Source organism: Bufo bufo, chromosome 6, assembly GCF_905171765.1.
Source record: "Bufo bufo chromosome 6, aBufBuf1.1, whole genome shotgun sequence".
Classification (NCBI taxonomy): Eukaryota; Metazoa; Chordata; class Amphibia; order Anura; family Bufonidae; genus Bufo; species Bufo bufo.
In genome coordinates this window covers 429,678,143-429,701,729 of record NC_053394.1, presented here as the reverse complement: position 1 = coordinate 429,701,729, position 23,587 = coordinate 429,678,143, and positions in this window count along the sequence as shown.

Below are 23,587 nucleotides of genomic sequence, written 5' to 3'. Positions count from 1 at the left end.
ACATCACCCCCTAAGGCTACTTTCACACTTGCGTTCGTGTGGATCTGTCCTGTACTTGTACAGGACGGATCCGCACCTGTTTTAACCTAGTGAATGGGAGTCGGGAAACGGAGCTCCCTTGGGCCCCCAGGAGCAACTGGGCCCGGGGCAGCTGCCCCTTTTGCCCTGCGGCAAAGACGGCCCTGCTTGCGATTAAAGAAACATCCCACATATATTTACTCACTAGAATTCATGCATAATTGGAATACTGCTCTATCTGAATGTTCACTGCTCTATCTGAAAACGGATCCGGCATTGCGGTCTGCGCATGCTCAGACCGCAAAAAATGTGAAAAAAATAAATGCTGGATCAGTTTTTCCGGATGACACCGTAGAGACGGATCCGGCGTTTCAATGCATTTGTCATACGGATCCTGATCCGTCTCACAAATGCCATCAGTTTGCATGCGTTTTGACGGAATCCTCTGCCACAAATGTGAAAGTACCCTAAGGCCTTTTTCACACGACCGTATGGCTTTTTCAGTGTTTTGCGGTCCATTTTTCACAAAAAGTTTTTTTGTTTCCGTTGTGTTTCCGTTTCTGTTCCGTTTTTCCGTTCCGTTTTTCAATATGGCATATACAGTATACAGTAATTACATAGAAAAAATTGGGCTGGGCATAAAATTTTCAATAGATGGTGCCGCAAAAACGGAACGGATACGGAAGACATACAGATGCATTTCCGTATGTGTTCCGTTTTGCGGACCCATTGACTTGAATGGAGCCACGGAACCTGATTTGCGGGCAATAATAGGACATTTTCTATCTTTCAAGGGAACGGAAAAATGGAAATATAGAAACGGAATGCATACGGAGTACATTCAATTTTTTTGGCAGAAACCATTGAAATGAATGGTTCCGTATACGGAATGCAAAAATCGGCTCGTAAACTGAAAAAAAAAATGGTCGTGTGAAAGAGGCCTAAGGAAACAAAATTTAAAAGAGATGCTATGGACTATTCCCTCGACCAAGTATATACATGGAAACTAAGGACTTTGGATACATCTAAATCAATTCTGAGGGGAAAAAATTCTCAACATAGAGTGAGTTTTACCAGCGCGGAACACTCTTTTGAATCCATGGTTTACGTACAAGAAGGAGACTCATCAGGAAACATGAATCTACAAAATCATTCTGCTCACATTAAAAATAAAAATAAGAATGCAAATGGCAGAAAGAAAAATAAAAAGACTGAATCTCAGGAACCATCAATACAGTCGGAGAATAAGCCAAAAAAAGAACGAGGAGAGCAGGGCAAAAACATCGACCAAAATGCAAGATATCCGAGGAGGACAGTAACGAGACAGAAATAGAGGATGCAGTCATTCGTTTTTTGCGGTTCGCAAATTGCATACCCGCAAAAAACTGATGCCGCCCGTGTGCCTTCCGCAATTTGTGGAACGGAACAGGAGGCCCATTATAGAAATGCCTATTCTTGTCGGCAAAATGGACAAGAATAGGACAGGACTCATAATTTTTGCGGGGCCATGGAACGGAGCAACGGATGCGGACAGCACATGGAGTGAAAGCGGTCCGTATACGGAACGCAAAATACGTTCGTGTGAACGAGCCCTTACAATGTGAATCTGGGCCTATTACAGATGACTGGGGGAAGGGCTTTAGGGTCCCTAACCCAGATTTTTAGCCTGGGAGTTCCAGGGTACCTGGAGTTAGTGGAGAGAGATCTCGTGGCATTATACCAGAAAGTGAAAACTGGCCATCACTGTACGTTATATTCTACATTCTTTTTTTTTTTACGCAAAAAATCGGCAAGGTAATGATCGCGTAACATGCTCAATATAGGCGTGGGTCAAAAAACGAATATATAGCACTATAGAAAATATTGCTATATATTCATTTTTACGTATATTCGTCATTTTTCCCATCTGAACACATGATTCCTGCTTCTTCTCAGTCATTGGCCCACAAGCAACTTAAGTAGGGAGTTACTGGCTGCTACAGATGTGGACACAATATATGCATAACCTGCCGATTTATTTAAAAAAAGCAAGAGTTTTAAATCTAGTGTCACAGGAGAAGAATTTAAAATGATTTAGCCGCCTGCAGCAGCTGTAACATTCAATATGTGGGTTGCACTTCAAATAGTTTGAAAACCAGAATAAGGAAACACCTTTCAGACATCTCAAACTTGAAGGTAGCGAATATTTCCATGTTGTCTCGACATTTCAGAGACGTACATGGAGGTAACACAGCAGATCTTGAAGTTGTTGGTATTGAAAGGGTTATAAAACCAGTGCGAGGAGGAGATCTAAATAGACAGGGTTTTTTTTTTTAACAGGGAGTCTTTTTGGATCTTCTTATTACATATCAGGATTCCAAATGGCATGAATAATAGACATGATCTCATCTTTCAGCATTGATTTGTATTTTGCATGACTATATGTGATTGTTGATTAATGTTTCCCTCTGTAAAAGCTTTTTTCTTTGCAAGTAGTTTTGTATTTTATGATGTCACCAGACAGCACCCTTAATAATAGTGCTATGTGCCTGGTTGTTCAGCAGGTGTTAGTGTATCTGGCATAGAGTACCTTTAGATAGAAGTGAACTTGCCATTCCATTCTCCTTCTGTTTTTGGCAGAAGCGGGCTAGTCCTGCTTCCTTCCAAGGGAGGGTTGCAGGAAGGTATAGTTATTCGAGAGTTGGAGCAAGATAGTGAAGCAGCATGGTGTAGTGAGGGAGCGTTTCCCCCTACTGCTGCTGGATCTTTGGGAAAGTAGCTCAGAGAGCAGCACAAAATGGAGCCAAAGACCCCAACTCAGAAAAACAGGTCAAAGGATACTTTACTCTCATAAGAAACATTAACTCAAGCTGATAGGTACCAGACTGAAGCCAGAGAACAGCACAGCAGAAAGAGAGAGAAAACTAAGTATTCAAGTTTACCTGCCAGTTTACCCTTAACCTGCTGGAGCCAAGAGAGAGATCAAGTATTGTTTAAGAAAAAACATTATACAGCTCCTTTGTTGCTATGGAGCCTAACCCGGGGAGCGACAGTATCCTGGTAGGAGCACCGTGACACAAACTATAAGGGCCACAACATACCACTTGGCATTCCTAAAGACTGGGGTCTGATCGCCCCTGAGGGGGTGGCCCGCTGCACCTGTCCTTTCATTGTCACGTTACCAACCCTGCCCAGATAAATCCATTCCCCTTACTCTCAGCTTTCCCAAGATAAATCTATCTCCTTACTTTTTGACATCTGTAATAGTGATGAGCGGCGTAGGCAATCGAATTCGCTATATTTCACAAATTTTTGGCCGAATATTCGCCATAAATTCGCAAATTTGAGAATTTGGAATCTCCAGTCATTCTTTACTTGATTGTGAAAATCGGCAATGTAATATATTCGTGTACATTTGCAATAAATTTGCGATTAGAATATTCAACACTATTCGCGAAAACTAATATATAGCACTATATTCTAAATATTCGCGAATTCTCGAAGTGGCGATATTCACGCTCAACACTAATCACTAACCATCATCCCCAGACAACTCTACCTTGCTCCTTGACATTACCAACCCTCCCTAGGTAACTCTTCTATTCTGACATCACCCATCCATATCTTTACTCCTTGACTTTACCAACCCTCCCCAGATAACCCTGAGGGTCAGATGTACAAGTATGGGCTTAAAGCAGACAATCCAAAGGGCAAAACAGGAACGTAGTCAGAAACAACTTTGAGGTCAGGATTGAATTCAGGAGTCAAACACGATAATAGAAACATGCAACCAAAAATAGGATTGCCAGACAAGATGACCCCTAATCAACAGGCAAAGCATGGTGGGATGGTTCCCCTTGCCTTAGTGACCTGACCTGAGCTGCACATGGTGAAGTACAGGAGCGGGGAAAGCATCCAGTTGCCAGTCCACTGGACGAGACCATTAACAGGAGCTGTAGATACTGAGTGGAAGGCACAACTAAAACCAGGCAAGATGAGTAACAATGTAGTGGGTATGTGTACACATATGATGGACAAAAATAATTTCGCAAGTCACGTGTCCCGTAGGGTTCAGGTTGTTGGCTAAGGGTATCTTCAAATCTAAGGCATGACTGATCCGGCACAGATACCGACCGTCAGCCGGACGAAAAACATTGCATGCAACGATTTTTGTCTGGCCAAAACCAAGCAGTTATGTTGGAAAGCGGCCAGATTACCGCCGTACCCCATCAATGGTAATCCGGTGGCAAACTGTAGAATTTGGCAATGCTGGATCCAGCGAAATCCGGCATAGAACAGCCTCCCCGATCATCTGCCGCAAATGTGAACATATCCTTATTTCTGAATTGCATCTTTTATATTCCAGACCTACGTTCTATGATATACACTCTGGTGGAGCTGCAAGTTCAGAGCCCAGTGGGCGTTCCCTGTGAAGCTGCCGGCTCTCTCTTTCTGCTTTATGCCATATACCAGTGTCTCCCCCCTCTCGCACAGATTTGGTTGTGCATACTGTGATTTCTCAGACAGAATACAGATGAGAACTCTCCGCAGGGGTCTCTACGGAGCTCAGGAGGAGGATGGAGAGCACTAACACATAACTACAGGATCAGACTACACACAGGACTCATTCGTAGTCTGTCACCATGGAGACACCTAGATCTGAATATGAGCTGTGTAACAAAATAGTTTGACAGTCGTTTAATTTTTTAAATTTAATTTTTTTTATTTTAAGCTTGCACTTTTTAGTGTCCCTTTAAGAAGACAATGATGATTAGAGGATCTTTCTCGAGACATATTGGAAGGGGTCAGAGTTCCCCCGTCCTCCTCCAGCAGATAAGCGCTGACGTCCTGATAGCGTTTACCGTGCGGGTGGAAAGTCGATTTGAAAGTCCCAGGTTATTTCAGTGTGATGTATGTTATAGACTCGGGGGGAAGTGAATTAGAAATGATTTCGAGGCCAGAAGATTATCTCGGAGCGCAGCAAGGACTTTAATTCCTTAAACACTGTAACATCATTCCAGCCCGGCGTCGGAGTGTGTAATGCATGGAGTGAAATGACACTGGAGATGAGTCACTTCTCCGAGCAGTTCTGCTCTTATCTTAATCTCTCCGGGCGCAGCTCGTGGCTCGCTTGTTGGTGAAAGCGCCACTAACATGCCCTCCGACCTCACAGAGGACAATATTACAGCGGGGAGGGGGGGAATGCTTGGAAGATTTTATACAAAAGCAACATTATTTCAATAAGTATCACGTCTTCTTTTCCTTCTATTGAAACAACGCCACCCTGGACTATAGGCTGTGTCTGGTATTGCAGGTCACTGAAATAGGGTTCAGCTGCAATACCAGATTCAACCCAAGAACAAGGGTGGCGCTGTTTTTTTTTAAATAAGATGAGTCCTGAATGTTACTTTCTGCTCTTGGAGATGAATCTACAGAGGCGATTTCCTGTGGGAATTTTCCCCCTCTGATTGACAAGGCTTATGTGGTTCTGGCCCCGCGGTAGTCCTTTCCCTTGGGAGTCTTTGTCTCCAGCTTTTAGTGTTTCTTCCACCGCACGTGTCGCTGACTGTTCAATCAAGATCTGGAAATGCGTGTCTGACTTGAAATCTCATGGAATGGCCGTCTGATCTCCTGGTCTCCTTTCTCAAATTACAAGCCATGTCCCCCGGGCAGCACTCATGTCCCTGACGGTCAGGATTGTGATCTTCAAATACAATGCTAAAAGCTAATCCACCCCCCATGTTAAATCATTCTTTTAGGACTCCAAATTAGATGGTAGAACTGTGCTAGATGCTAATTAATGTGGATGCAGGGTGAACAATTCCTTTAATATGGGTGATAGGTGTACAATCCCTTTAATATGGGTGATAGGTATATAGTGTGTCACGGAACCATGAACCAGACGTACAACAAGAGATAAGTGAAAATAAGAAGGCTTTATTGAAAATAAAGCTGTAAAGCAAAAGTCCAAACGGATGGTGAAACCGAGCAGAGTCGTTGCGAAGCCAGAGGTCAGGAACCAGAAGGGTAGTCAGACGAAGCCAGGATCAGGAACCAGCAGGGTAGTCAGACGAAGCCAGGATCAGGAACCAGCAGGGTAGTCAGACGAAGCCAGGATCAGGAACCAGCAGGGTAGTCAGACGAAGCCAGGATCAGGAACCAGAAGCAGCAGCAGTCTTAGAAGCATGTGAACACAAGAGGACCAAGCAAGGAACTGAAGCCACAGACCTCCTATATATATGAGCTAGGCATCCAGCTCCTCCCAGGGGAAGGAGGAGCCGCAGGGTGGAAGGCTACAAGAAACCCAGGACCCAAGATGGCCGCCAGCACATGTCAAACGAAGGAGAGCAGCAAGCAGGTAAGACCATGACAGTACCTCCCCCTCAAGGGCCCCTCCTCCGCGGAGCACAAAACGGTTTCTGAGGGAAGCGTGCGTGGAAGGCTCGGAGCAAGGCAGGAGCATGGACATCTGCGGAGGGAACCCAGGAACGCTCCTCTGGACCATAACCACGCCAATGGACCAAAAACTGCAACCGACCGCGGACCAGGCGTGAGTCCAGGATATTGCTCACCTCATATTCCTCACGATTGCCCACTTGGACCGGACGAGGCCGAGGAACCGAGGAAGTGAAACGATTACACACCAGTGGTTTCAACAGGGAGACATGAAACACGTTGGAGATCCGCATGCCAGGAGGAAGCGCAAGGGCATAGGCTACCGGGTTTACCCTGCGAAGCACTCGGAAGGGACCAACAAAGCGAGGCGCCAGCTTGGGAGTGGGCACTCGAAGGTTGAGGTTGCGGGTGGACAACCATACACGGTCTCCGACCTGGTAGGAAGGAGCAGGCGCTCGTCTGCGATCAGCCTGGAATCTCTGGCGCTGCGCAGAGACCTCAAGGGACTTCTGGATCTGTACCCAAGAAGCACGTAGGACGGAAAGGTGATCCTCCACAGCCGGAATATCCTGGGGAGAGAATACCTCCGGTAACACGGCAGGTTGGAACCCATAATTGGCCATGAAGGGAGACGTCCCAGAGGAAGAGTTCACCGCCGTGTTCCTGGCAAACTCAGCCCAAGGCAGGAGGTCAACCCAATTGTCTTGGTGATCGGAGACATAGCAACGAAGGAATTGCTCCAAGGCCTGATTGGATCGTTCTGCGGCCCCATTGGACTGAGGGTGGTAGGCCGAGGAGAAGGAGAGATGAATCCCCAACTGGGAGCAAAAGGCGCGCCAGAACCTGGACACAAACTGACTCCCCCGATCCGACACAATCTCCTTAGGCAAACCGTGCAACCGGAAGACCTCCCTGGCAAAAATCGTGGCCAACTCTTGTGCAGAGGGTAACTTCTTGAGAGGAACACAGTGGCACATTTTGGAAAACCGATCCACAATCATGAGAATGACCGTATGGCCTCGGGATGCAGGGAGGTCCACAATGAAATCCATCCCCAGGTGTGACCATGGGCGCTCCCCGGTGGCTATGGGTTGCAGAAGGCCCAACGGAAGGTGCCGAGGGGACTTACTCTGGGCACAAACGGAGCATGCCGCTACATATGCGGCGATGTCGGAACGTAGGGAAGGCCACCAGAACAGACGTGAAACAGCCCAGGACAGCTGATTCTTTCCAGGATGCCCCGCGGTCTTGGAGTTATGGTAGGTTCGCAACAACCGAGTGCGCAACTCCTCAGGCACAAAACATCTGCCGTTGGGTCTCCCAGAGGGAGCACCAGATTGAGCCGCCAAAATCTGCTCACCCAGGGGAGAGGTCAGGCTGGTGCGAATGGCGGCCAGGATCTGATTCGGAGGTATGACCGAAGTCGGAATCGACTCCTCCCTGGACAGCTCGGAGTACTGCCGTGATAAGGCATCCGCCCTGATGTTCTTGGAACCGGGTAGGTAGGAGACCACGTAATTAAAACGTGACAAGAACAGAGCCCATCTGGCCTGACGTGGTGTCAATCTCTTGGCCTCAGAAAGGTAGGTCAGATTCTTGTGGTCCGTCAGGATGAGAACCGGAACCACCGAACCCTCGAGCAAGTGCCTCCATTCTTTAAGGGCCTGCACGATGGCCAATAACTCCCTGTCACCAATCTGATAGTTGCACTCCGCGGAAGACAGTTTCCGGGAGTAAAACCCACAAGGAAGCAGAGGACCCTCTGGTGTTCTACGCTGAGACAGAAGGGCGCCTACTCCCGTCTCAGACGCGTCCACCTCGAGGACAAAGGGCAACCCAGGGTTGGGATGCGACAGAATCGGAGCCGACACAAAGGCGGACTTTAGGGCCTCAAAAGCTCGGATGGCCTCGAGCGGCCAGACCTGGGAATTACTGCCCTTCCTGGTCAGATCCGTGAGAGGCTTGGCCAGCATGGAAAAGTCCCTGATGAACTTCCGATAATAATTGGCGAAGCCCAAAAAGCGCTGCAGGGAACGAAGACCACTGGGCTGGGGCCACTGTAAGACAGCCGAAACCTTCTCAGGATCCATGGAGAACCCCTCAGCGGAAATGACGTAACCTAAGAAGGTTACCTGGGATCGGTGAAATTCGCATTTCTCAAGCTTACCGAACAGCTTGTTCTCTCGTAACCGTTGCAACACTCGTCTGACATCCAGAATGTGGGCCTCCATGGATTCAGAATATACCAAGATGTCATCCAAATAGACTACCACACACTGCTGCAACAGGTCACGGAAAACATCGTTGATGAATTCCTGAAAGACTGCGGGCGCATTGCACAACCCAAAGGGCATAACCAAGGATTCGTAATGACCGGTCCTGGTGTTAAACGCGGTCTTCCACTCATCGCCCGCCTTGATCCTTACCAGGTTATATGCCGCCCTCAGGTCGAGTTTGGTAAAAACCGTGGCCCCTTTAAGGCGATCGAACAGCTCGGAAATCAAGGGTATCGGGTAAGCGTTCTTGATCGTGATGCGATTGAGACCCCTGTAATCGATGCAAGGCCTCAACTCACCGCCCTTCTTTTTCACAAAGAAAAATCCAGCCCCTGCCGGGGACGAAGATTTGCGAATGTGTCCGCGTGAAAGCGCCTCCCTCACGTACTCCTCCATGGCCTCATTCTCCGCTACCGACAGTGGATAGACTTTGCCACGAGGAGGAACGGCACCAGATTGTAACTCTATGGCACAATCGTATGGGCGGTGCGGAGGTAGGGCAACCGCGCGCACCATATCGAATACATCCCGGTACTCCTCGTATTCAGGAGGCAACAGAGAGTCCGAGGAAGTACACAGCAACTTGACAGACCCATGGATGCAACTAGCCCCACACTGCGGTGACCACGAGAGGATCTCGACCGATCTCCAATCGAAAGTCGGATTATGCTTCTGGAGCCAGGGGTACCCCAAGACCACCGAGTAGTGTGGAGACGAAATAACCTGGAGGCAGACCGACTCTCTGTGAACGGCACCAATGGCTATCCCCACTGGAAGGGTCTCATGAGTCACGTGTGGCGGCAGAAGGGGTCTGCCGTCTATCGCCTCAAGAGCCAGTGGGGAACCTCGAGCCTGCAGAGGAATGGAATTGGCGGCAGCGAACACACTATCAATGAACAAACCACCAGCACCAGAGTCCACCAACGCCTGGGTCGTCACCGAGCCCCCGACCCAGGAGAGGACAACAGTGATCAGTGGTTTGTCAACACGGGAAACCGGGGACGAGGAGACTCCACCCAAGATCTGCCCCCGACAGGATCTCAGGGTACGAGCGTTTCCCGGACGGTTCGGACATGCCAACCGAAAATGCCCACCGAGACCACAGTACATGCATCGGCCCTCGCGTCTCCGGAGTGCCCTCTCCCCCTCGGACAGGCGAGCAAACCCCAGCTGCATGGGTTCACCCCCAGACAAGTCATCCCCAGGAGGCGTGGGAGGAGAGGGAGGCACGGGTGGGACAGCAAACGTAGGCACCAATCTGTTAGAAGACCTCCGCAGGTTCTCCTTAAAGGAAGGTCTCTCCCTGAGTCTGGTGTCAATCAAAATCAGGAAAGAAATAAGAGACTCGAGCTCAACTGGTAGGTCCTTAGCTGCAACCTCATCCTTCAAGGCATCCGAGAGACCATGAGAGAAAGCAGCGACCAGAGCCTCATTATTCCAGCCCACCTCTGCTGCCAGGGTACGAAACTCAATGGCGTATTCAGCTACGGATCGTGAACCCTGTCTGATGGACATAAGGAGCTTCGCAGCAGAGGCAGCACGAGCCGGCACATCGAATACCTTCCGAAGAGAAGCAACAAAACCGGAAAACTCGGCAACCACCGGATTGTTGTTCTCCCATAAAGGGCTGGCCCAGGCCAAGGCCTTGTCCGAGAGCAGCGAGATCAAGAAGCCCACCTTTGATCTCTCAGTAGGAAAGGCATGTGGCAGCAACTCGAAATAAATGCCCACCTGGTTAAGGAAACCTCGGCACTGAGTTGGCTCTCCCCCAAAGCGCTGTGGAAGAGGGGCAGAACCGGTCATACCCCGAAACACCGCAGGCGCAACAACAGGTGTCGGGGTAGACTCTGGCGCAACAACCGGAGCGGCAGTAGGAGCGAGCCCAGGAGCGACAACCGACCCATCGGCAACGGGAGCGAAATGAGCCGTGCGTTCAAGCAGGGTTTGCAACGCCACAGCGAACCGACCCAACAGGTGATCCTGCTGATCAAGTCTGGCAACCAGCGTGGGTAGCGAGGATGGCCCTGTACCGTCAGAATTCATGGCTTGGTCCTAATGTCACGGAACCATGAACCAGACGTACAACAAGAGATAAGTGAAAATAAGAAGGCTTTATTGAAAATAAAGCTGTAAAGCAAAAGTCCAAACGGATGGTGAAACCGAGCAGAGTCTTTGCGAAGCCAGAGGTCAGGAACCAGAAGGGTAGTCAGACGAAGCCAGGATCAGGAACCAGCAGGGTAGTCAGACGAAGCCAGGATCAGGAACCAGCAGGGTAGTCAGACGAAGCCAGGATCAGGAACCAGCAGGGTAGTCAGACGAAGCCAGGATCAGGAACCAGAAGCAGCAGCAGTCTTAGAAGCATGTGAACACAAGAGGACCAAGCAAGGAACTGAAGCCACAGACCTCCTATATATATGAGCTAGGCATCCAGCTCCTCCCAGGGGAAGGAGGAGCCGCAGGGTGGAAGGCTACAAGAAACCCAGGACCCAAGATGGCCGCCAGCACATGTCAAACGAAGGAGAGCAGCAAGCAGGTAAGACCATGACATAGTGCCATTAATATGGATGACAGATATACAATCCCTTTAATATGGGTGATAGGTATATAGTGCCATTAATATGGGTGATAGGTATATAGTGCCATTAATATGGATGACAGATATACAATCCCTTTAATATGATTGCTCGGTGTACAATTCCACAAATATGGATGATAGGACCGTGTACAATCCCTTTAATTTGGATGATGAATGTACAAGTTCTGTAATATGTATGATAGTAATATGTATGCAATCCTTTTAATATGGATGATAAGTGTATATTCCCTTTAACTTGGGTGATAGGTGTATAATCCCTTTAATATAGGTAATAGGTGTACATTCCCTTTAACATTGTACAGCCATTCAGCTCAGCTGTTCATGCAGCCAACTCATCTCTGCTGTTCCTCCTGATGTTCCCTGAAGTGCCTCACTCTTTTGGAGTCATTAACCCTGTTTTACCCTCTTCCTTGGTGCTCATGCCTCCTACTACCTTTAAATTCCTTCTCACTTAAGCCATTAGTCATGTATATAGCGCCAACATATTTCACAGCGCTGTACACAGGATGTCACATCGGTCTCCACCAGGGAAGACAATCTAAATTTCCCGATCACTATGTAGTGTGTGGGGAGGAAGCCCAGGAGAACACGAGGAGAACCCACAAACTCCATGCAGAAGATGGCCTCCTGGTAGCCCATGTTATGGGCACTGGGTGTGGATCCACTTTACCAACTTACTGATTTAACTTTGGGCTAACCCTAAGGGAGTTATCCTGTCAAATTCCTGATTTTCACCATTTAAAGAGAGTCTGTCAGCATTATCAATCCTATTAACATTAAAATTATACTTTTCTGTGAACAAAGTGGTAATATGAATATTAGCTTTCTAAGCATAGAAATCCTCTCTTCTCATTATGGTAAGGCTATAATAAGTAGTGTATATGATATGCTTGTTAGGACACAGCTCTGTTCTCAGTATTCTGATGTCTAGCCCTGTCAATCAAGGGAAGGTGGGAGCATTCAGAACACAGGGGGTGTCACAAAAGCAGTGCTCCAAGGATTCAGCCTTGCCCTCTGGTGCTCCAACTTGCTCATTTGCATATGAGCAATATTTAGCATGCAGACAAAAGAAAGATATCATTTTAATCAGGCCCTACTAGGTAGTATGTCTGGTTTAATATCGTTGATAATGCTGACAGAGTCTCTTTAACGCCTATACAGGGATCTAGACTTCACTGCAGGAGACTCATCAGGCCTCTTGAAATTGTCCCGATGTGGTTGGAAGCTGACCTATGGGATCAGGCAATACACATAATCAGGAAACAGGCAGGAGTCAGGACAGGCAGAGTTTTTGTGCAATTTCGCGAAAGGTCGGGGCAAGTAGGCAGGCAGTTTGGTAAACAGGCCAAGGTCAGGGCAGGTGGCAGAATATCAGAGTCAGTTAACAGGAAGAAGTTTGGTACATGGGCAGACAATCAGAACAGCAGACCTTAACTGGTAAACTAGGAACCTAAGCTCAGGCAAGGAGTGAGAGGGCACTCCAGCATTTATAGGAGCACAGATTAGCTTATTTGTCAAGCAGGTGAACACACAGATCTATAGAAGAGGTGAGTTACAATGAACAATGGTCCTAATTCACACACAGGCAGCCAGTGCCCAAACACACAGGACAGCACCGACCATGAACCGCAATTGTAACACCCCAAACTTCATCCATGACTTTTATGCCTTCTTCCTGGTACGGACCCCAGACTTCCTCAACTCTTAAAACATTTTCCTGTTACCCAGGCTTCTTGCTTGAACCATGTGGAAATTCAGGCTGCCTTTTTGGAAAATCATCTTGTATCCTCCTTCCTCATGCCTTCTACACAACAACTAGGGTTACATGGCAACTTTGGCCATGACACACGTTGCACACTCAAATACCACAATGTAGCGCTGTGTAAATCACAACTAATGGAAATGAAATGGGTGGCAAGAAATTCAGCAGGCTTGAATTTCTTGCAACTGTCATGTCACGGTTGCAGCAACTTGCAGGTCGCAACGTGATCCCATCAACTTTCAACAATCAGCCTAGACTTAGTGAGTCTGATCATGGCCTGGCCTGGACTTTGTTTAGCAGTTCACCTCTGATTCAGAACGATGACATGTCCTACCTACCTGGTCCTGGCCGGTTTTGCTGCCGACACCCAGAGGAAGAGAGGAGAGAATTTTTTTCTCTGCTCTGAGGACTGCATTTAGGGGACTAAGGGGTTGTGTGAGAGTTATAGGGGGCGATAGAAGTCTTATCTGGGGTATGTATAAATTTGGTGTCTGATCTCAGGTCTGTAAAAATATGGGGTCTGATCTGGAGTCTGTATGAATTTGGGGTCTGATCTGTGGTTTGTATAAATATGAGGTCTGATCTGGGGATCTGCATAAATCTGGGGTGCAATCTGGGATCTGTACAAATTTGGAGTCTGATATTGGGTCTGTATGAATTTAGAGTGTGATTTTGGGTGTAAACTGGGGTCTTTACAAATTTGGGGTCTGATTTGGGTCTTTACAAATTTGGGGTCTGATTTGGACTCTGTATGAATTTTACGGCTGATTTGGGGTCTGTATTAATTTTAGGTTCTGGTCTAGGGTCTAGGAGTCTGCATACATTTTGGAGTCTCATTTGGAGTTTGCATTAAAGGGGTTGTTCGGTTTCCTATACTGGTGACCTATAGTCAGGATTGGTCATCAATATCAGATTGGCGGGGGCCCAACTGCCGGCACTGCTTTCCCTTTACAGTTTACATGCTCACTTTCTGCATTGCAGCGGCGGTACAGGGTAATTACAGATCCTCATTTTTCTATTCAATAGTACAGAGCAATTCTAGTTACACCCTGTCCCATTGAAGCGAATGGGACAGATGAGTTGTAATTACTGTTGTTATTGCAGCGCAGAGCAGGAAAGCAGTGAACAGAATGCAGCACTCAAACAACTCATTGGTGGGGGTGTCGGGAGTCAGACCCACGATGATCTGATATTGATGACCTATCCTTAGGATAGGTTATCAATATTGGAAATCAGACAACCCCTTTAAGGAGGGGTTGTCCACCCATGTGAGATTTATTTTTGAAAACTGTATAAAATGCCACAAAAAGTTGTGATACCTCTCTCATCCCACTACTAGCTCTTGGCCTGTCAACTGGAAATGTTTTTCTATGTGCAGCCCGGATTTAACTTATGAATTCATCCCTGGTTCTTGGCCATCTTTTCTCTTTGACATTGATCTGGTTTGGCCCTTTGGTTCACAGTCTAGCTTTATATTTTATTGACACATCCGGGCAACACAATCTGTGAACTTTTTGGTTTAACCTCAGTTGATCTCACAATTACCATAGCTGTAACCAATCTGAGGTCCATGACTTGGGCATATACAGTACCAGCTATGGAGTCCAGATCTTTAGGAGAACGTCAAGGTGAATCCATCTAGCTGTACACCTCAGGGCTTTTGAACTGTGAGAGACTTGTTTTCAGGCAGAAAATACTGACCTCATGTCAGTCAAACTAAAAAATCCTCCAAAAGCTTGAGCAGCCCATCCGTAGACAGCTTGTTTAGGGTTCTTGCTCCACATCAGTACAGTCCCCCTTGAGTTTCATCGAAGGCATCTCATTCAGCCAACCAGTATAATATTCTATGCAAATGAGGGGTGAGAACCTCAAAACTGCTGTCTACTGATGAGCCACTCTTCTTTTTGAATGAGTCTTTGATTTGTCTGACATGAGATAATGTGTATATTTCATTGCCATGGATTATTGAATGAAAATAAGTCATTACCCTCCCTGGATATTTTAAATGAGAACAAGTACTCCGTTCCCCTACCTGATCTGCAGCCAACCCATCTCATCCAGCCAAAAGTCCCCCTGATCTGTTCTGATGAGGGGCAAGAATTTCAAAACAGCTGCCTATAGACTGGTCTTCCCATATGGGACTTCTCTTTAGAAGGAGCTAACAAGGGTCTTAGAAGAACTTTCTTGATGTTATTTGTGTACTGTGACACATTCCTTGCCATCTTTGTGGCCAAATTTGGTGGCATTTGGACAATCTGTTTTCTGTAAGATCTTCTAAATGTTCATAGCTTTAGATATTTGGAAGACGTTTTTGTGTCCATGGTGGTAACTCAGATGGTGCTTAGGCCAAGTACGAAAAAGAAATTAGCAAAAAGCCAAACTGAGAGTTCAATCTAGAATATGGTGGGAACATCAACAGCATGGACTAGAGCCGTTCAGCTTAGTTCCTCTCAATCAGATTGGATCAAGAGGAGAAAACAACCAACTAACTACTTTTAAAGGGTGTTTTTTTTTAAAAAATTCTCTTATGAAAGAATAGATTTTGTAATTTTGCAAGGAACCGATACTTGACCAGAATCTCAAGAATATCAAAACTGCACTCTTAACCCTTTCAATTTTGGGAAGGCTCTGAAAAAAAAAAAAAAAAAGTTGCACTGAAGGGTGCTTAAACACATGATAACTGCCTGCACACACTCATAGCCATCTGTTAAGATGGCAGGATTCCTGCTTACAAGTTGGTTGGATATTTGCTCGAGGGCATAGATGCCAGCAATTATAGGTTTTAAGAGATGGTTTGCGTTACACTGCAAGTGCCATCTGCTCGGCATTAACTCCCTAGAAGATGCCAACACATTGACAATGATACACACAATCACACACACAAGGGAACTGTCAGGGGAGGGAAGACGCTGGGTGGAACCAGGCTGTTCACTCTACTACCTGCTGTGCTTTATGGATTCCAGGCAAATATCAAGAGCCACCTGGCCCCAACAAAGTACAGGAACTTATTGTTCTCCATTTGGCATAGTAGGGAAACCACTTATGGAATCCAAAAAACTGCAATGCTAGTGATCATTTTTAGATACATATTGGGCAGCTGGTACCTCCTTTGTACTTCATTCCCATATAATGGTTGGGGTTTCAAGTTAATTAAAGGGAACCTGTCACCAGTTTTATGGTGTCCTAACTAAGGGCAACATAAATAATAAATGACTGATTCTCTTAGCACAATGCTGGGTCGCTTTCTTTAATTAACCCAGTCAATCTGCCAACATCTTGTATTGAAAAGCTCCAGCTGATAATGATCAGTCATGAATATTTATGAGCTCCTGACAATCCCCGCCTACTTGCTGCTGATTGACAGTTTGTTTCCATATGAACCAGCAGCAGGTGGGCAGGGGAGTGGCTATAGCTCAGAATTAAAAATATGCTGGACTCAATGACATCACGCTGGACTCAAATCAGCTCATTACCATGCGGCATGCGGCATCTTTGTGTGTATATTATGAGATAACCATCTGTCACACCAGTAAGTGAATACATCTAAGGTACTTTTTAGTAGTTAATGATTGTATATAATTAGTTAGATTATAATCAAATATCAACATGACAGGTTCCCTTTAAGCAATATAGAGGTCACCAAGCTTGAACGCCACCCTACAATGAATGTGAAGGTCGTTGATGGGGGGATGAAGAACCAATGATTCAACCACTATCAAGATATGGTGGCCTGAACTGGTGCCAGTAGGGAGTTCCCATTTCGATGTTCCTTGTACATCTATCTAACTCAACAAATGTTAAGACCAACAAGGGTGTTATCACATAATTCAATGACTTGTAATCATTTGATGACTGGATATTAGGGTTGAGCGAACCCGAACTGTAAAGTTCGGATTCGTACCGAACTTTACGATTTTGGGACCTTGGACCCGAACATTTCAGTAAAAGTTCGGGTTCGGTGTTCGGCGCTTTCTTGGCGCTTTTTGAAAGGCTGCACAGCAGCCAATCAACAAGCGTCATACTACTTGCCCCAAGAGGCCATCACAGCCATGCCTACTAATGGCATAGCTGTGATTGGCCAGAGCGCATGTGACCCCGCCTCTATATAAGCTGGAGTCACGTAGCGCTGTACGTCACTCTGCTCTGATCAGTGTAGGGAGAGGCTGCAGCTGGACTTGTGATTTCAGGGAGAGCATAGGAGAGAATCTAACTCAGCGATCTACAGACAAACAGTTGTGTGGGTGCAGGGCACTATCGTTTCACCCTGCCCTGAGCTCATTGACCAAAAAATACTAACTTTTAGAATTCTGTTAATTAGGTGGGTGGCGGCGGAGGCCATTTTATGCATGCTCAGTGCACCAGCACTGCATCTGAGCTTTTGGGACATTGCAAATCACAATTTTTTTGGGGCAAACTACAACATCTGGATTAGTCAGTGTGCAATTTAAGGTAGAAATACACCCATCATTTTCTGGGGTTTTAAAAATACACAATTTTTTTCAAAAAACAGTATTTTCCAGATCTGCAAGTGTTAAATTCAAGTTTAATATATACAGCTTTCATATTCTGTTAGCAAAAAAAGACTTTTTGGGGGCAATCTACAACATCTGTATCAGTCAGTGTGCAATTTAAGGTAGAAATACACCCATCATTTTCTGGGGTTTGAAAAACACACTCTTTTGACAAAAAACACTATTTTCAGGCCTTGCAGCATCAGCACGTGTGAAATTACAGGCTTATATACTGCTGTCAAATTCAGTTTTTAAACAAACACTTATTTGGGCACAAAAAATTTAGTTGGCAGCCTTTGATGCAGATGTCATTGTGAGATACACCCTTAATACATTTGGGTTACATTCAGAGATTTTAAATACCGCCATTTGGTGCACCAATATTGAATTCATGCCTACACTGGTTCAGGCCCTGTCAGATACCCCCTCTACATACAGGGGTTTGAATTAGGCATTTGAACTACAGCCATTTGAACTACAGCCATTTTGTGCAAAGATATATTTACTTCAGGCCTACAGAGGTTCAGGCCTTCTGAGATACCCCCTCTACATACAGTTGTTTGAATTAGGCATTTGAAATACAGCCATTTTGAGCAAAAAAATATTTTATTGAGGCCTAGTCTGGTTCAGGCCATGTGAGATACACCCTTTACATACTGTCGTTCTATTCTACTATTAATTAAACCCCCATTTAGGGCAAGATCCTAAATTTAAAAAATATGAGGACAGTGTCAAATAAGCGACGTGGCCCAGGTCGTGGTGCTGCTGGTGGAGCTCCTGTTGCAGGGAGAAGACATGGTCGATCTGTGCCAGCTACACGCACAAGTGAAACCCCTTCCTCAGGTGCGAGTAGGCGACAGAACCTGCAGCGGTATTTGGTCGGGTCTAATGCTGCTCTACGAATGGTGAGGCCTGAACAAGTACAGGTGATAGTAGATTGGGTTGCTGACAGTGGATCCAGTTCCTTCACATTGTCTCCCACCCAGTCTCCTGCTGAAAGACCACAGTTGGCACCTGCAGCCGATGTCCATCAGTCTTTCACCTCACCCCCTTGCAAATCAGCCAAGCAGTCTGAGCCCCAAGTCATGCAGCAGTCTCTTCTGCTTTTTGATGACTCTGTTAGCAGGGTTTCCCAGGGCCATCCACCTAGACCTGCCCCAGAAGTGGAAGAGATTGAGTGCACCAATGCCCAACCACTTATTTTTCAAGATGAGTACATGGGATGACCATCACAGCACGTCTCGGATGATGATGAAACACAGGTGCCAACTGCTGGGGCTTTCGAAAGTGTGCAGACCGACAAGGAAGGCAGGGGTGAAGACTGGGTGGAAGATGATGTGGAGGACGATGAGGTCCTCGACCCCACATGGATTCAAGGTCATGCGAGTGACCGATGTAGTTCGGAGGAAGAGGCGGTGGTCGAACATAGCCACCAGCACAGCAGAAGAGGGAGCAGGGTGCAAAAGTGGAGCGGCCGTCCTCTAGACAGTACGCCTCCTACTGCCCACCGCAGCAAGGGACCGAGCACACCAAAGCCAGCTTCAAGGAGTTCCCTGGCGTGGCAGTTCTTCACACAATGTGCTGACGACAAGACCCGAGTGGTTTGCACGCTGTGCAATCAGAGCCTGAAGCGAGGCATAAACGTTCTCAACCTGAGCACAACCTGCATGACCAGGCATTTAAGTGCAAAGCACAAGCTGCAGTGGAGTAGACACTTCAAAAACCAAGAAAGGTCTCTGGCTCCTCCTGCTTCCTCTTCTGCTGCAGTCGCAGCCTCTTCATCCCCCTCTGGAGTGACAGTGCCACCTGGCACCCCACAATCTGCCAGCAACCCCAACACCTGGGTCACCCGCGATCCCTAGCCCTGAATGCCAGTATTTCTAAATTACTTGCCTTTGAAATGCTGTAATTCTGTCTGGTGGAGACGGATAGTTTTAAAGGCCTTATGGCGGTGGCTGTCCCACAGTATGTCGTGCCCAGCCGCCACTACTTTTCAAGGCGAACCATCCCTTCCATTTGCAACGAGCAGGACAGTGGGTCAGTTGGGGCTGCCATGCAGTGGGTCAGGTTTAGATGTAAATAAGTTTGTGACGCCAGTTGCAGCTTATGCAGGTACTATAGCAGGGCCCTTAAGATGGTATGAGCACATGTACTAGGTTAGGAATGCCAGAGGGGGGTATTGTCTCTGTATTGTGTCAACGGTGTCTCCTACCTGTAGTACGGCTGGACTCCTGTATCCTGGCTCACATGCAACAAAATTGAGTGTTGTAAATAGGAGTAATGGAGGAATGATGGAATTCCACACAGAGAATAGGGTCCAACTTGTCTTTACTTGAGGTTATCTTATGCAGCTCTAGATCCGTACAATGTTACAGCAATAGTCTAGGGTCCCAGCAGGTATTGGCAATATGTGGCAGGAATTATATATATCTTCTGCATCTAGTACATACACCTTTAAGAATCTGGCAGGTATCTGTCTTCTGCTCTGTCTATCTTCTGCTTTGTTTGGGCCTGACTAGCTATGGAGGTACTTATCTTCTCCTTGTATTTGGAATCTGTACTTACAAGACTGCTCGCAGGGAATGGTGGTTTCTTCCTGGAGATCTAGTAGTTCTGAAGTTGGCTGCTTTCTTTGTCATCCAGCTGAGGTAAGGAACTCAGGCTGGGAATGTTGCTTTGGGCCTCAGCAAAGGCCTAAATCCTTGGTTGGGATCCCTGTTTTCTGGGAGCTCCTATTCACACAGCCTTCCCCAACAGGGGGTGGCTGGAACACTGCCTAGAACTTTCTATCCTCCCTCTGAAGTAGGGTGTGGGAAGATTCCACTCCTCCTCAGATAGGGGGGAGCTAGCCTGGAATGGTCTATTCCAGTCTAGATATACTAACTAGCTTGGTTCTGCTACATACTGCTGCCACCTGCTGGTGTACATGAATATTACAGCATAAATACAATGCAACAGACCTGGAAAATACACATTGTGGGGAAAATGATGCAAACTTATACCAGATGACATTATGCATATACCTAACATTATGAAGCAGGGGAACAGAAGTTTAGTGACATACTTCAGGATGTTACACATTCACAACCAAGTAGGGGACAAAATCTGGTGTGCACTGCGCAACGCCATCTGTGGCAAGTTGCACCCAACTACGGATATGGCTACGGATACGTCAGGGCTGTTATATCTCCATAACAGCACACTGGGTAAATGTAGTGGCGGCTGGGCCTGAGGTGGATAGCAGTTTGGCACATGTCCTTCCACCACGGAGGATTGCAGGGCGCTTCAGTTTGACTCCTGTTGCTTCCTCCTCCTACTCTGCTTCCTCATCCTCTACCAGCTCCTCATCCGGTCAGCGAAACACCTTCACCACCAACTTCAGCAAAGCCAGGGGTAAACGACAGCAGGCAGTTTTAAAACTTATCTGTTTGGGGGACAAATTGGGGGAGCTGTGGACGGGTCTTGAACAACAGACCGAGGAGTGGTTGGTGCCAGTCAGCCTCAAGCTCGGCCTGGTGGTGTGCGATAATGGGTGAATTCTTGTAGCAGCTCTAGGACGAGCCGGTTTGACGCCCATCCCTTGCCTGGCGCATTTGCTGAATTTGGTGGTGCAGAGATTCCTTAAAAATTACCCCGACATGTCAGAGCTGCTACATAAAGTGTGGGTCGCCTGTGCGCGCTTTCGGCGTTCTCACCCTGCTGCTGCTCGCCTGTCAACGATTCAGCGTAACTTCGGCCTTCCCGCTCACCTCCTCATATGCGACGTGCCCACAAGGTGGAACTCCACCTTGCACATGCTGGACAGACTGTGCGAGCAGCAGCAGGCCATAGTGGAGTTTCGGAACAGCACCACTTCACCACCAATGACTGGGCCTCCATGCGAGACCTGTGTTCCTTGTTGCGCTGTTTCGAGTACTCCACCAACATAACAAGTGCCGATAACAATGTTCTCAGCGTTACAATACCACTTCTATGCCTCCTTGAAAAAACGCTCATGGCGATGATGGAAGAGGATGTGGCACAGGAGGAGGAGGAAGAGCGATCATTTCGTAGGGTTTCCGGCCAGTCATTCCCAAGTGGCTCCGAGGGTGGGTTCCTGCACCCACAAACCCAAGGTACACAATTGTCCAGCCAGGGCACAGTTCTGGAGGATGAGGAGGTGGAGGATGAGGAGATGGAGGAGGAGGAACCATGTTCACAGCAGGGTGGCACCCAGACCAGCTCATGGCCATCACTGGTGCGTGACTGGGGGGATACAGAGGACACAGACGATACGCCTCCCACAGAGGACAGCTTTTCGTTGCCTCTGGGCAGCCTGGCACACATGAGGGATTACATGCTGCAGTGCCTGCGCAACGACCGCCGAGTTGCCCACATTCTAACCAGTGCTGATTACTGGGTGGCCACGCTGCTGGATCCCCGTTAAAAGGACAACGTACCATCCTTAATTCCGTCACTGGAGCGTGATCGTAAGATGCGCGAGTACAAGCGCACGCTGGTAGACGCGCTGCTGATGGCATTACCACCTGACAGCGGGGGCACAGTGGAAGCACAAGGCGAAGGCAGAGGAGAAGGAAGAGGTCGCTAACGCAGCTGGGGCACCGCCAGCACCTCAGAAGGCAGGGTTAGCATGACCGACATGTGGAAAAGCTTTGTCAGCACGCCACATCAACCAGCACCACCAGCTGATATGGAACGTCTTAGCAGGAGGCAGTATTTCACCAACATGGTGGAGCAGTATGTGTGCACACGCCGACACGTACTGAATGATGGGTCTGCCCCCTTCAACTTCTGGGTCTCCAAATTGGGCACATGGCCTGAGCTTGCCCTTTTTATTTTATTTCATTTTAAGTTCTTTCCCTATCCACATTTGTTTGCAGAGCTGTTGCCATGCTCTTAAGCACATTGTACTGCCTTTTACATCCCTCTAGCCTTTTCAAGGACTATTTTAGAGCCATTTTAATGCAAAAAAGTGCCAATTTTAGTGCCCTAAAATGAAAAAATTCTTATTTTCAATTGTCGGGTGACATTTTACCATTTTTGGCGTATACAAACCCCTGCTGAGCCTGGGTGACAGGGGCCTAAATCTCTCAAAATCCTCTGTTCTATTGCTGGGTGACATGAACCCCCTTTTGCCGTGAATGAACCCCTGCTCTGCATTGCTGACAGGGAACTAAATTTAGTGAATACATCTGTTACTGATCGTAAGATGCGCGACTACAAGCGCACGCTGATGATAGCATTCCCACCTGACAGCGGGGGCACAGTGGAAGCACAAGGCGAAGGCAGAGGAAGAGGTCGCCAACACAGCTGGGGCACCGCCAGCACCTGAGAAGGCAGGGTTAGCATGGCCCAAATGTGGAAAAGCTTTGTCAGCCTTGGAGGTGCTGACCTGCCCTGCAGCCAGTGTATAGTGTGAACGTGTGTTTAGCACGGCAGAGAGCATTATCACAGGCCGCAGCCAATGTGGACAAGCTTACGTTTATTAAAGGGTTTCTACCACCAGAAATAATGTACTGTTATGTAGCTGACTGATATAGCGATGCGCTAATGTCAGCATTACATAACAATATGTTTCTAACGTTAGTCCCTGCAGCCGTTTTTGTAAAAAATGCACTTTTATTATATGCTAATGAGCCTCTAGGTGCTATGTGGGCGTAAAATCAGCACCTAGAGGCTCCGTGTTCTGCCTGCCCAGCTCCTCTTGATTGATGGCACGGTCCGCCGCATCGCTGCCGAAATCCCGCGCCTGCGCCGTTCACTTCTGTCTTCGGTGCAGGCGCAGTGAGTGAAGGCCGCTTTCCTGATGCCGGCTTCCTCACTGTGACGTAGTCAGCGCAGGCGCAGTGAGGAAGCCGGCATCAGGAGAGCGGCCTTCACTCACTAAGCCAAAGACAGAAGTGAACGGCGCAGGCGCAGGATTTCGGCAGCGATGCGGCGGACCGTGCCATCAATCAAGAGGAGCTGGGCGGGCACAACACTGGACCTGGGCGGCATAATGGGTGAGTGGACGGAGCCTCTAGGTGCTGATTTTACGCCCACATAGCAC